This window comes from Callorhinus ursinus, unplaced genomic scaffold, assembly GCF_003265705.2.
Source record: "Callorhinus ursinus isolate GAN/ISIS: 27379988/994484 unplaced genomic scaffold, GSC_fseal_2.0 scaffold32, whole genome shotgun sequence".
Lineage (NCBI taxonomy): Eukaryota > Metazoa > Chordata > Mammalia > Carnivora > Otariidae > Callorhinus > Callorhinus ursinus.
The window spans coordinates 548,262-562,104 of record NW_027397094.1 but is presented as its reverse complement, the minus strand read 5'-3'; the positions used below and the strand labels follow the sequence as shown (position 1 = coordinate 562,104).

The 13,843-nt window shown below is 40.0% G+C and overlaps 1 pseudogene; it reads right to left on the bottom strand.

The window, feature by feature from the left end:
• The window catches only part of LOC112808041 (ADP/ATP translocase 2 pseudogene), a 51,928-nt pseudogene extending 44,122 nt beyond the window's left edge, over positions 1-7,806 (bottom strand).
• Between the last annotated feature and the right edge of the window lie 6,037 nt (positions 7,807-13,843).

The following is a 13,843-nucleotide window of genomic DNA, read 5'->3' as shown; positions in this document are numbered from 1 at the left end:
CTAGTTTCAAAGCATTGTCATCTGAAAATATGCAGGGAATGATCCCAGTCTTTTGGTACCGGTTGAGACCTGATTTGTGACCTAGGATGTGATCAATTCTGGAGAATGTTCCATGGGCACTAGAGAAGAATGTGTATTCCGTTGCTTTGGGATGGAATGTTCTGAGTATGTCTGTGAAGTCCATTTGGTCCAGTGTGTCATTTAAAGTCTTTATTTCCTTGTTGATCTTTGGCTTAGATGATCTGTCCATTTCAGTCAGGGGGGTGTTAAAGTCCCCCACTATTACTGTATTGTTGTCAATGTGTTTCTTTGCTTTTGTTATTAATTGCCTTATATAATTGGCTGCTCCCATGTTCGGGGCAGAGATATTTACAATTGTTAGATCTTCTTGTTGGATAGACCCTTTAAGTAGGATATAGTGTCCTTCCTCATCTCTTATTACAGTCTTTGTTTTAAAATCTAGTTTGTCTGATATAAGGATTGCCACCCCAGCTTTCTTTTGGTGTCCATTAGCATGGTAAATGGTTTTCCAACCCCTCACTTTCAATCTGGGGGTGTCTTTGGGTCTAAAATGAGTCTCTTGCAGACAGCATATCGATGGGTCTTGTTTTTTAATCCAATCTGATAGCCTGTGTCTTTTGATTGGGGCATTGAGCCCATTTACATTCAGGGTAACTATTGAAAAGTATGAATTTAGTGCCATTGTATTGCCTGTAATGTGACGGTTAACTGTTTGTTGTCTGTGTTCCTTTCCGATCTTTGCTGCTTTTAGGCTCTCTCTTTGCTTAGAGGACCCCTTTCAATATTTCTTGGAGGGCTGGTCTCGTGTTTGCAAATTCCTTTAGTTTTTGTTTGTTCTGGAAGCTTTTTATCTCTCCTTCTATTTTCAATGACAGCCTAGCTGGATATAGTATTCTTGGCTGCATATTTTTCTCGTTTAGTGCTCTGAAGATATCTTGCCAGTCCTTTCTGGCCTGCCAGGTCTCTGTGGATAGGTCTGTTGCCAATCTAATGTGTATACCATTGTAGGTTACATATCTCTTCTCCTGAGCTGCTTTCAGGATTTTCTCTTTGTCTCTGAGACTCGTAAGTTTTACTATTGGACGTCGGGGTGTTGACCTATTATTATTGATTTTGAGAGGGGTTCTCTGTGCCTCCTGGATTTTCATGTCTGTTTCCTTCCTCACATTAGGGAAGTTCTCTGCTATAATTTGCTCCAATATACCTTCTGCCCCTCTCTCTCTCTCTTCTTCTTCTGGAATCCCAATTATTCTAATGTTGTTTCGTCTTATCGTATTACTTATCTCTCGAATTCTGCCCTCGTCATCCTGTAGTTGTTTCCCCCTCTTTTTCTCAGCCTCTTTATTTTCCATCATTTGGTCTTCTATTATCACTGATTCTCTCTTCTGCCTCATTAATCCTAGCATTTAGTGCCCCCATTTTTGATTGCACTTCATCAATAGCGTTTTTGATTTCGACTTGGTTAGATTTTAGTTCTTTTATTTCTCCGGAACGGGTTTCTCTAATAACTTCCACGCTTTTTTCAAGCCCAGCTAGTATCTTTAAAGTCATGATTCTGAACTCTAGGTCCGACATCGTACTAATGTCCGTATTGAGTAGGTCCCTGGCTGAAGGTACTACCTCTTGTTCTTTTTGCTGAGGTGATTTCTTTCGTCTTTTCATTTTTTCCAGAGGAGAATAGATGAATGAGAGAACGAAATGCTAACAGGTTTACAACGTCCCCAGCAAATATACTGTATACAAATCAGAAAAGACCTGAAACCAGGGGAAAAGAAAGGGAAAGAAAGAAAAAAGAGAAAAAAAAGAAAAAAAAGATAAAAACAAAAACAGAACAATACAAATAAAGCAGAATATGATCAAATATGTTCAGGCTAGTGCATAGATCAGTGCCACACACTAGATTTTGGGCGTATTTTGGTCTGTTAGGAAAAAAATGCCCCCTCCAATTTTAAAGGAAGAAAGACATATATGTACAAAATAAGGGTTGATGCAATGAAGGGATGGAAGATGACTGTAAAGATGAAAATTATAAAGGATTTTATAAAAGAACTTGATAAGAAGTTGTTTGAAAAAAGAAAGAAGATTTAAGAAAAAAAAAGAAGAAAAAGGGAGAGACTGTGATCAGGCAGGAGACTAGAACAAAGCCATACACTAGTGATTTAGGGTATATTTTGATCTGTTAGAAGAAACTGTATCTCAAAATTTTAAATAGAGAACAACTTATATATATATGCCAAAAATAAGGGTAACTACTATGAAGGGATAAAATATGACTGTAAAAATGAAAAATAAAAATTTTTTTTTAAAAAGGGATTGATAAGATGTTGGTTGAAAAAGGGAAAAAGAAAACTAAAAAAAAACAGTTAACAAAAATTAACTTTGATGAACTAATGAATCATGGTAAAAAAAAAAAGCCATGAATCTATGTGCAGTATTCCCCTAGCGCTGGAGTTCTCCCGTCCTCCTTGATCGGTAAACTTGGTCTTGGCTTGCTGGCTGTTCGTGCTGATCTTCTGGGGGAGGGGCCTGTTGCTGTGGTTTCCAAATGTCTCTGCCGGAGGCTGAATTGCCCCGCCCCTGTTGGTCCGGGCTAAGCAAGCCGCTTGGGTTTGCTCTCAGGAGCTCTTGTTCCCTGCAAGCTCTCGGTACAGCTTTGGAGGAACAGGGCAAAAAGGGTGGCCTCCCAATCTCCACCAGGAGGAGCTGAGAACTCGGGGCCCCGCTCCTCAGTGTGACCCCATAGACAAGCAGTCACTTCCGTGTCCCCGGTCTCCGGCCGCACTCCGTGCTCACCCGGCCTGTGACCGAGCGTTGCTATCTCTGGCACCCGACCCCGTGTGGAGTCTCCAAACCCAGCAGATCCCTGCGGTGCACTCCCGCGCCGCTCCTCCCCGGGGGAGGAAGGGGAGTCTCCGCGGATCTGCCGCTTGTTGGGTCCCTGCTGGAGGAGCCGTGGCCCGACTGGGCCACGGATCACAGTTTATGGCCACCCCGAGCTGAGAGCCCGCGACTCTGCTCCGTCTCTGCAGCCGGCTTCCCCGCTCCGATACCTGGGAGCTCTGCCGCACTCAGGCACCCCCGGTCTTTCTGTGACCCCGAGGGTCCTGAGACGACACTGTCCCGGGAGGATTCCACCCCCTGCTTAGCCACTGCAGCGACGTCCCTCCGCAGAGCCAACTTCTAAAAGGTCCGATTTTGTGCTCCGCGGCTCTAGCACTTGCCAGAAGCAGCCGGCGGAGGCCCCCTCCCCCGCCGTCTATCCTCCCGAATATCGCCTCGGATTCACTTCTCCGCACGTCCTACCTTCCAGTAAGTGGTCGCTTCTCTGTTCAGAGAGTTGTTGCTACTCTCCTCTTCGATCTCCTGTTGAGTTCGTAGGTGTTCAGAATGGTTTGATCCCTATTCAGCTGAATTCCTGAGACCAGACGAAATCTAGGTCTCCTACTCCTCCGCCATCTTGCTCCGGGTAGTATAGACATTTTAACAATATCTTTTTACAATCCATGAGTATGGAATGTTTTTTCATTTCTTTGTGTCTTCTTCATTTTCTTTCATCAATGTTTTATAGTTTTCAGACTTCAGATCTTTCACCTCTTTGGTTAAGTTTATTCCTAGCTATCTTCTTATTTTTGGTGAATTGTAAATGGGACTGCTGTTTTCTTAATTTGTCTTTCTGCTGCTTCATTATTAGTGTATAGGAATGAACAGATTTCTGTACATTGATTTTGTATCCTGAGACTTTACTGAATTCATTTACCAGTTCTAGTAGTTTTTTTGCTGGAGTCATCAGGATTTTCTATATACGGTATTATGCCATTTGCAAATACTGAAAATTTTACTTTTTCCTTACCAATTTGGGTACATGTTATTTATTTTTATTGTCTTATTGCTGTGGCTAGGACTTCTAGTACTATGTTGAATATAAGTGGTGAGAGTGGACACCTGTCTTGTTCCTGACTTAGGGGAAAAGATCTCAGTTTTTCCCCATTGAATATAATGTTCACTCTGGGTTTTTCATATAAGGCCTTTATTATGTTGAGGTATGCTCCCTCTAAACCGCTTTGTTGAGGGTTTTTTTCAGGAATGGATGTTGTACTTTGTCAAAAGCTTTTTCTGCATCTATTGAAATGATATATGGTTTTTATCCTTTTGCTTATTGATGTGATGTATCATGTTGATTGATTTGTGAATCCTGAACCACCTTTGTATCCTGGGAATAAATCCCATGTGATTGTGGTGAAGGATTTTTTTTTTTTTTAACGCATTGTTGGACCCAGTTTACTAGTATTTTGTGGAGGATTTTTGTATCTATGTTCATCAGAGATATTGGTCTGTAGTTCTCTTTTTTTGTAGGTATCTTTAGCTGGTTTTGATATCAGGGTAATGCTGGCTTCACAGAATCAATTTGAAAGTTTTCCTTCCTCTTCTACTTTTTGGAATAGTTTGAGAAGAATAGGTATTAAGTCTCCTTTAAATGTTTGGTAGAATTTACCTTCACAAACCATCTGGTCCTGGACTTTTGTTTGTTGGGAGTTGTTGTTTTTGATTGTTTGTTTATTTAAAAGATTTTATTTATTTATTTCAGACAGAAAGAGAGTGAGGGAGAGAGAGCACAAGTGGGGTGTGAGGAGGGGCAGAGGAAGAAGCAGACTCCCCAACACAGGGCTCAATCCCAGGAGCCTGGGATCATGACCTGAGCCAAAGGCAGATGCTTAAGCAACTTAGCAACCTAGGCATCCCCCTGGGAGTTTTTTTTAACTACTGATTCAATTTGATTGCCGGTAATTGGTCTGTCCAAATTTTCCATTTCTTCATGTTTCAGTTTGGGTACGTTATGTTTCTAGAATTTATCCATTTCTTCTAGGTTGTCCAATTTGTTGGCATATAATTTTTCATAATATTCTTTTACAATTGTTTTTTCTGTAGTGTTGGTTGGTACTTTTCTTTCATTTGTGACTTTGTTTGAGTCCTCTCTCTCTCTTTCGTTTATTTGATGTGTCAGGCTACAGGTTTATCAGTTTTGTGGATCTTTTCAAAGAACCAGCTCCTGGTTTCATTGATTTATTCTATTGTTTATTTAGTTTCTATATCATTTATTTCTGCTCTAATATTTACTATTTCCTTCCTTCTGCTATTTTTGGGTTTTGTTATTGTTCTTTTCCTAGCTCCATTAGGTGTAAAGCTAAGTTGTTTATTTGCAGTTTTACTTGCTTTAGAGGTAGGCCTGTATTATATTTGTTAAATCCATCTAGTCCAGTGTGTCATTCAAAGCCACTGTTTCCTTGTTGATTTTCTGTTTGGATGTTCTATCCAATGATATAAGTGGAGTGTTCAAATCCCCTACTATTACTGTATTACTATGGATTAGCTCCTCTATGTTTATTATTAACTGTTTTTTGTATTTGGGTGCTCCCGTGTTTGGTGCATAAATATTTACAACTGTCATTATCTTCTTGTTGGACTGTCCCCTTCATGATTATATAGTCCCCCCCCTTTTTTTTTCTGTTACAGTCTTTTTGTTTTAAAGTCTATTTTGTCTGATATAAGTATTGCTTCCCTGGCTTTCTTTCAACCAAAACATGATAAATGTTTTTCCATCCCCTCACTTAATCTGCAGGTGTCTTTAGGTCTGAAATTAGTCTCTTAAGGGCAGAATATAGATGGGTCTTTTTTTTTTAAGATTTTATTTATTTATTTATTTACTTATTTATTTATTTATTTATTTATTTGCGAGAGCGAGAGCAAAAGAGCATAAGCAGGGGAAGTGGCAGGCATAGGGAGAGTGAGAAGCAGGCTCCCTGCAGGGGATCATGGAGGACCCTGGGATCATGACCTGAGCCAAAGGCAGGCACTTAACTGACTGAGCCACCCAGGTGCCCCTTGTTCTTTGTTTTTTCCTTTGTTTTTCTTGTTTTTTTAAAATCCATTCTTTTACCCTCTGTCTTTTGATTGGAGTCTTTAACCCATTTACATTCAAAGTAATTATTGGTAGATATGTATTTATTGCCATTTTGTTTTTTGTTTTGTGGTTGTTTTCTAGGTTTTCTCCAATCTTCTCTTGCTCTCTTTCATGCTTTGCTGGCTTTCTTTAGTGATATATTTGGATTTCTTTCTCTTTATTCTTTGCATATCTATTATTGGTTTTAGATTTGTGGTTATCATTTAGTTTATACAACATCTTCTGCACATAGCAGTCTATTTGAAGTTGATGGTCGCTTAAGCTGAACCCATTCTTTACTCGTTTCCCTCACCATGTTTCAGGTATATGGTGTCATATTTTACATCCTTTTATTTTGTGAAGCCCATGTATGACTTTTACACATGCAATTATTTTCACTGCTTTTGTGTTTCCTGCTTTTCATATTATTTATGGTTTGTCCTTTTTTTTTTTTTACATAGAGAGGCTATTTCTTTTTTTTAAGATTTTACTTATTTATTTGAGAGAGAGAATGAGAGAGAGAGAGCACATGAGAGTGGGGAGGGGCAGAGGGAGAAGCAGACTTCCCGCCGAGCAGGGAGCCCGATGCAGGACTCGATCCTGGGACTCCAGGATCATGACCTGAGCCAAAGGCAGTCGCTCAACCAACTGAGCCACCCAGGTGTCCCTGGTTTGTCCTTTCCACTCAAAGAATCCCCTTTAACATTTCTTGTAGAGTTTGTTTAGTAGTTATAAACTCCTTTAGTTTTTGTTTGTTTGGGAAACTCTTTATGTCTTTTTCTATTCTGAATGAAAGCCTTGCTATAGAGTATTCTTGGCTGCGGATTTTTCCCATTCAGCACTTTGAGTATATCATGATACTCCTTTCTGGCTTGCAAAGTTACTGCAAAAAAATTTGCTGATAGCCTTATGGGGTTTCCCTGGTATGTAACTGACTTCTTTTCTCTTGTTACTTTAAAAAATATTTTCTTTATCACTACTTTTTGTCATTTTAACTACTATGTTTCTTGGTGTGGACCTCCTTTGGTTGATTTTGTTGGGGGATCTCTGTGACTCCTGGATCTGGATATCTGTTTCCCTCCTCAGATTAGGGAACTTGTCAGGCATTATTTCTTCAAATAAATTTTCTGCCCCCTTTTTTTCTCTCTTCTTCTTCTGTGATCCCTGTAATGTGAATTTTATTACAGTTAATGGAGTCACTGAATTCCCTAAGTCTCAGATTGCATGATTTTTTTCTCTCACCTGTCCAGATTGATTACTTTCCATTACTTGCTATTCCAGGTTATTAATTTGTTCCTCTGCTTCCTAGCCTGCTATTTATTTCTTCTAGTGTATTTTTAATTTCATTTATTGTGTTCTTCATCTCTGATTGCTTCTTTTTTATCTCTCTGTTAAGAGTTTCATTGATATCCTCCACTCTTTTCTCAAGTCCAGTGAGTATCTTTATAATCATTACTTTAAATTCTCTATCAGGCATATTACTTACATCTGTTCTCTTAGGTCTCTGTTTTTCCGTTCTTTAATCTGAAACATATTCCTCTGTCTCATCATTTTGTCTAACTATCTGTGTCTATTTCTGGGTGTGAGGAAAGCCAGGTAAATCTCCTGCTCTTGAAAATAGTGGGCAGGGTGCAAACTTTTAATGAGGTGCCACTTGTCCTCTTCCTCTGAGGACATGCAGCCACTGCCAAGACTGGGGATGGCTGAGGCCATTCTGCAAAGCTCTTGAGTGGAGAGTGCAATTCTTACAAGGTAGACACGTTTTCCCCAGGAGGTGACCAGCCACTGCTCGGACTGATGCCCTGCACAATGCCCTGGTCAAGAGATGCGGTACTGGTGAAGTTCATGCTGGTCTTCTTGGGGAGGGGACTGGCAGAACAGGAAATGATGTAAGAATGACTGAAAAGGAGAATCCAAATAGTGGGATGGGGCAGGGGTGCTGGTTGAAGCAAATTAGGTAGTGACTGTAGGAGTCACGATGATTCCTGCAGGTGGCCATATATTTACTGATGGGTGGGGGAAGGGAAATGGTGCTGCCAGCTTCTTTGTTCTTGGAGGCGGCTCCCTGCAATCTTTGCCTCTCAGGATACACCCTGAGATGAGTAAATACGTGTCCTTCCTGTGGAGACAGGTGTTTTTCAAAATGCTGCTTCAATGTGGATCCCTGTAGGCTTTTTGTCATGCTGTCTCTTTAAGGGCAGGGACTCAGCTAGCTAACACTCTCACTGGAACCCACTGACTTTTAAAATTTCAGGCTTTAAGACTTGCTGGTTGTAAAAATTGCAAAATTCAGCCCTTCTGGCTTTCAAAACCAAATGTTATGGGGTTTTGTCTTACCCATGCGTGCTCCCTGGTGTGATAGTGTTTTTTGCCCTTCTCCATGCCCCCAGCTCCCTCTGACTGAGAATGGCTGGGGTCCTTTAAGCTCACCACCTCATCTCTGCACTTGTACTTCCTTCTCTCTTTGATGTGGCCTCTTCTCTGCCTTTAGCTGTGGAGTTTGTTCTGCCAGTCTTTGGGTTGTTCTCTGGGTGATTTATGCGGATGTGACTGTTATCTAGTTGTATCCATGGGGTGAAGCATGTTTAGGGTCCTCCTACACTGCCATCTTCCCAGCCTCCTTATTCTTGTGTAATTTCTAATTAAGGACTGCCTTTTTCATTAAACTGTCAACTCTAATGAGGGCCCAAAGCATGGACAAGGACTCTCCTAGTTTCTTATCCATATCAAATGATTAATTATAATTTTTGAATGACTAAGTGCATGAAGTGACTGCATATTTTAAAAATCATCTGTGCCTGACATTAAAGAATTGCACAAATAATAGTCTGAGTTTCATAATTTTCTTTGAAAATTTTGTTTTTAACATTTTCATACAGTACATTTTCTCTAGTAATGTTAGTTTTCCTTACCTATTACTGTTATCTCCTTGATACACTGCAAGCTTCTTTTTTTAAGATTTACTTATTTTAGAGAGAGAGAGAGAGAGAGAGAGCATGAGTGGGAGGGGCAGAGGGAGAGAGAGAATCTCCAGCAGACTCCCTGCTGAGTGAGGAGTCCCAAGCAGCACTTGATCCCAGGACCCTGAGATTATGACGTGAGCTGAAACAAAGAGTTGGATGCCCAACAGACTAAGCAACTCAGGTGCCCCTATACCACGAACTTCTTAAATGTAAAGCTTTTCTAACATTTCTCTGGATTAAACATTGCACCTAGTACAGTGCTTACTGAATAGAAAACAGTCCATAAGTGTGAGGAAACTGATTAATATTTAATACATAAAGGTATCACTGTTATGAGATTTTAGGGAATTAAAAATATAAATTTTTAATAGAACAAAATAGAAAACACTGTTTTTCAAAGATACTAAGATGTATGAAGTGAATATAATATAGAATTCATACATCGGTTTCTATAAATCACTATCTGTTTCCTTGCAAATTACAAATGGAAGCTTAAACATGACAATTAACTCCACCATTCAGAAAAAAGGGCTATGACTATGCTAAATCTAATCACTAGTAAAAATGTGCATGTTTAAGTATTACAGCAATTGATGATTAAATCCAGATATTGAGTTTTAAGTAAAAAACTCCACTAGAAAGGAAAATTAAAACCATGCTACTAAGACAATCTCTCACATTACTCTCTCTTTCACAAAAGATAGGACTTCTGCTTACTTTTCCTCTATTGAATCATTCTCCAACTTTAACAATCATAAAAGCAAAACAAGTAGAAAAGCAAAAAATAAAATCTTGCTTGACTTCAAATCACACGCGGCCACCACATTTCATTCCTCAACTGACAATGATCAGACTATCTTGACAACCACTCCACTGACAATAGGTTGACAGCTAAATCCGATAGCCAATTCTCATGATATTAGACATTTTAGTAGCAACTGACTCAGCTGAAAATATGTCTCCTTATGAAACACTTCACATGGTGCCTAGGACACCATTTTCTTCTTCTGATCAAGCAGTGGAGCTTATTTCCCACCTCCTTGAATCTGTGTTTGCTTTGTGATTAGCTTTTTCCAGTAGAATGCCATGAAAGTGACCTTACATCAGTCACAGGTTAGGTCTCAAATACCTTTGCATAATTCTTATCTCCTTTAAAACTTGCCTGGATACCACATGAACAAGCCCCTAGCTATCTGGGTGAGGAGTGGCTTTGTGGAACAGAAGATGACTTGTCCTACTTGAAGCCATTTTAAACCAATCAGCCCTTCTTTTACCCCAGAGTTAACCACAGGTGTATGAGAGAGCACAATTGAGACAAAAGTGCCCACCGAGCCCAGTCTAAACCCTGTTTCCTCAGAAGAATAAACTAAATAAATGCTTTTTGTTTATATCACTAAAATTTGGGGTCATTTCTATGACCAATGTATAATTAATTAGTCTAGAAGCATCTCAAATCCCAGACCCCTTCCAGTCTTCCCCATCTTAGAAAACGGTACTACCTTCCAACCATTCACATACACACAAAACCCTGGGTTGTCTTATTTCCATTCTTCATCAAGCTGCACGTTCAATTCATGTCTTAGACTAGGTTCCCTAGCAAGTAGAGTCTGAGACAAAACTATTACATGCCGCAACTTTATTAAAGAGTAAAGGACAAAGGGAATAAATCAGGGGAAGTGGGAAAGCCATCAGGGAATAAATCAGGGGAAGTGGGAAAGCCATTGGAGTTATTTTATCAAGTTGGCCACTACTAAATACTACTGCTTCCTCAATTCCACAGTACAGTTATCTGAGAGGTGCAATAATTGTATTTCAGGACTATGTGGGAGAAAGAGGTAATTAATTTCCCATGTGCTTTACCATTCCAGCTCAGCTGTCTTAGATCAGCTAAATGTTTAGTCTTGGGCTGATAACAGTTGCACACTTCAGGACTATCCATGTGATGCACACTGGGGAAATTCTTTCCTAATTTCACATCTGAGGTTTCACAAGGTTGTCCCAGTTGGGAGACCAAAAGTTTAGTTGCACTTCTGAGAAGTTGGCCAGAACCCATGAAGAACTAATGATGCCTGCTCGCAAGACAAAAAAGAAAAAAAAATCCTTTTCCACCACAGATGCCTCTAGCACCACTGAATATTCTTGGTCATAGGGGTAAAGCCAAAGGGCATCTCATTCATCACAGACTTCATCTGCTACAAAGCCTTCTTTGTCTCTAGGCCCCATTAGAAATGGCAGTCTTTTAAGTTACCTGATAACAAACTTTTTTTTTAAGATTTTATTTATTTATTTGAGAGAGAGAAAGATAACAAGAGAGAGAGCATGAGCAGGGAGGAGAGGGAGAAGCAGGCTCCCCACTTAGCAAGGAGCCTGATGTGGGGCTCCATCCCAGGACTCTGGTATCATGACCTGAGCCAAAGGCAGATGTTTCATTAGAAATAATTAAACTATTTTTCTTAATATATTCATAATCTCAGGGTCCTGGGATCGAGCCCTGCTTGGGACTCCTCACTCAGACTGAGTCACCCAGGTGCCCCTTAACCTGATAAATAGACCTGAGCAGCATTCTCAAGTTCTGAACACATTCCTGCAAAATCTGAAGAGGCTCTCCATAAACTGTGTTGTTGTTGTTGTTGTTGTTTAAGATTTTATTTATTTATTTATTTGACAGAAAGATACAGAGCAAGAGAGGCAACACAAGCAGGGGGAGTGGGAGAGGGAGAAGCAGGCTCCCTGCTGAGCAGGGAGCCCGATGTGAGGCTCGATCCCAGGACCCTGGGATCATGACCTGAGCCAAAGGCAGACGCTTAATGACCGAGCTACCCAGGCGCCCCTAAACTGTGGTTTTTATATAGGAAGTATAAAGTACACCAATCTTTCATTATCTTAAAAGGATAAATTATGGATTTCATTCTGGAATTCTGGAACTCTAAAAACTTTACCACCAAAGCAGTCTTCAGAATTATCAAGGAGGTTATTTTCCACCATGTGATATACCATCCTGGGTGGGTCAGGGGTTATTTCTGAGGTTCCCCTAGACCCTTCCTGCTTTGTGGCCATACCTGGCAAGTCAGTGAACTAATATTGCACTACCTTCTGAGTATTCTTTCCACTGAAACAGCAGGTGGGGAAATAATCACCATGGGAATTTACCTGAACCATTGAACAACCTGTAAGATAAACTTTGGCCCCCAAAAACCAAACTGATAGAAACATAAAGCAGATTGGTGGATGCCAGAAATGGTGATGGAGAAGGGTAAAGTTGGTCAAAGGGTACAAACTTCCACTAATAAGATGAAAATGTTCTGGAGATCTAACATTCAGCAAGACGACTATAGTTAACAATACTGTATTATATATTTTAAAGTTGCTAAGAGAGTAGATATTAAAAGTTTTACCACACACAAAAGACTGTAACTACGTGAGGTGACAACTGTGTTAACTAACCTATTGTGGTAATCATTTTGCAATACACACATACATGAAGTCATTACATTATGTATCTTAAACTTATACAATGTTATATGTCAATTATACCTCAATAAAGCTGGATATTTTTTAAATAAATAGGCAATCAAAAACTTTAATATCTATGTTGCTCCTAGGAACACTTACTTAATAGATATTATATCATTGTGAGTCATGGTACCCAAAGTGCCACACTCTGGCTTTCTGCTCATTACACTAATTATGACTATCTTACTTTGGAAGATTACTTGTGGATGCCTCTCCCCCTGCTATTCTAAATTCCACTGATACTAGAAAGCCAAATTCCTCGGGAGATTCTTCCATTGTTAGGCCAACCAAGAGCAGCCATCAAGCTTCCCTAAGATCTTCCAGCCCCTTCAGCAGTGCATTTCTTACCACCCTGATGATGGGAGTATCACAGATTCTAGGTGTGACCTAATCCATTCAAAATGTTCAACTCTCTGAGCTTGATGACCCCCTATCAACACTACTTCAGGACAGTATTAGCATCTCCGCCCTAGATACTCCAGGCTTTTGTGCCCAAATTTCAAAAATCCATCCCCGTCCAGACTATGAGGCCTCGTTCCAGGTAAACTTTTGTAAGAATATTCAAGGTCCAGTTATGAAAAGAGTGTCTCCACATCCATACATTTTCTCTTTTTCAACCTTATAGTTTGGTCCTCTTCTCTCAGACTAACATCTTGAAAGCACACTCACACACATATATTTTCTCTGCTTCACCAATATTAAACAGCCTTGCATATCCTTTGGCTTGTGATCTCTTCCCGAGTCAGGGATTGTACTCCCCTGATCAGGCTATTCTAATGGTAATTTAACATGAAATCAATAAAAAGTAATGGAGGCTGGAACTTGAGAAAAATAGGCATGATTTTGAGAGGCAGCTGTCAGATAAACTCATTGCCAAACTCCAAGCAAGGAGAAATTATTTTTCTTTAGCTAGGAGAATAGGGCTGCTTCTCCTTCTAAAGAATTAGGGAGAGCCAATACAAAATATGTTGAGTTAGATACCACTGAGTATCTTATTGGATATTACAGCAACATCCTGCAAGATGTTTTTTCATTGCATCACAGACAACTCATTCATCAGGAGGCACATTTGTTCACCAGCCCATATCACACATTAGATATGAACTATACAAGTGCAGATTATTTATGCAGAGGACTTGAAATAAATCCTCAAGTAGTTCACATTTCAACAGCAAAAGGAAAACTCCAGGTGGGAGGACAGAGAAAGACATCAGTTTGACACATGCAGTTGGTCCTGGCAGTCAGGGAACGAAAGAGAGACAAGTCAGGTTGGGTGGATCTTCGGGGGCATATAGGCTGTGTCTACTGCAAACCGTTAGCAGGGCTGTATCTGTGTCTTTAAAATATATTCAAAACAGACGCTTCCACCACTTCCTGACAGCCTTCCCTGGCCTGCATCACCTGCAGA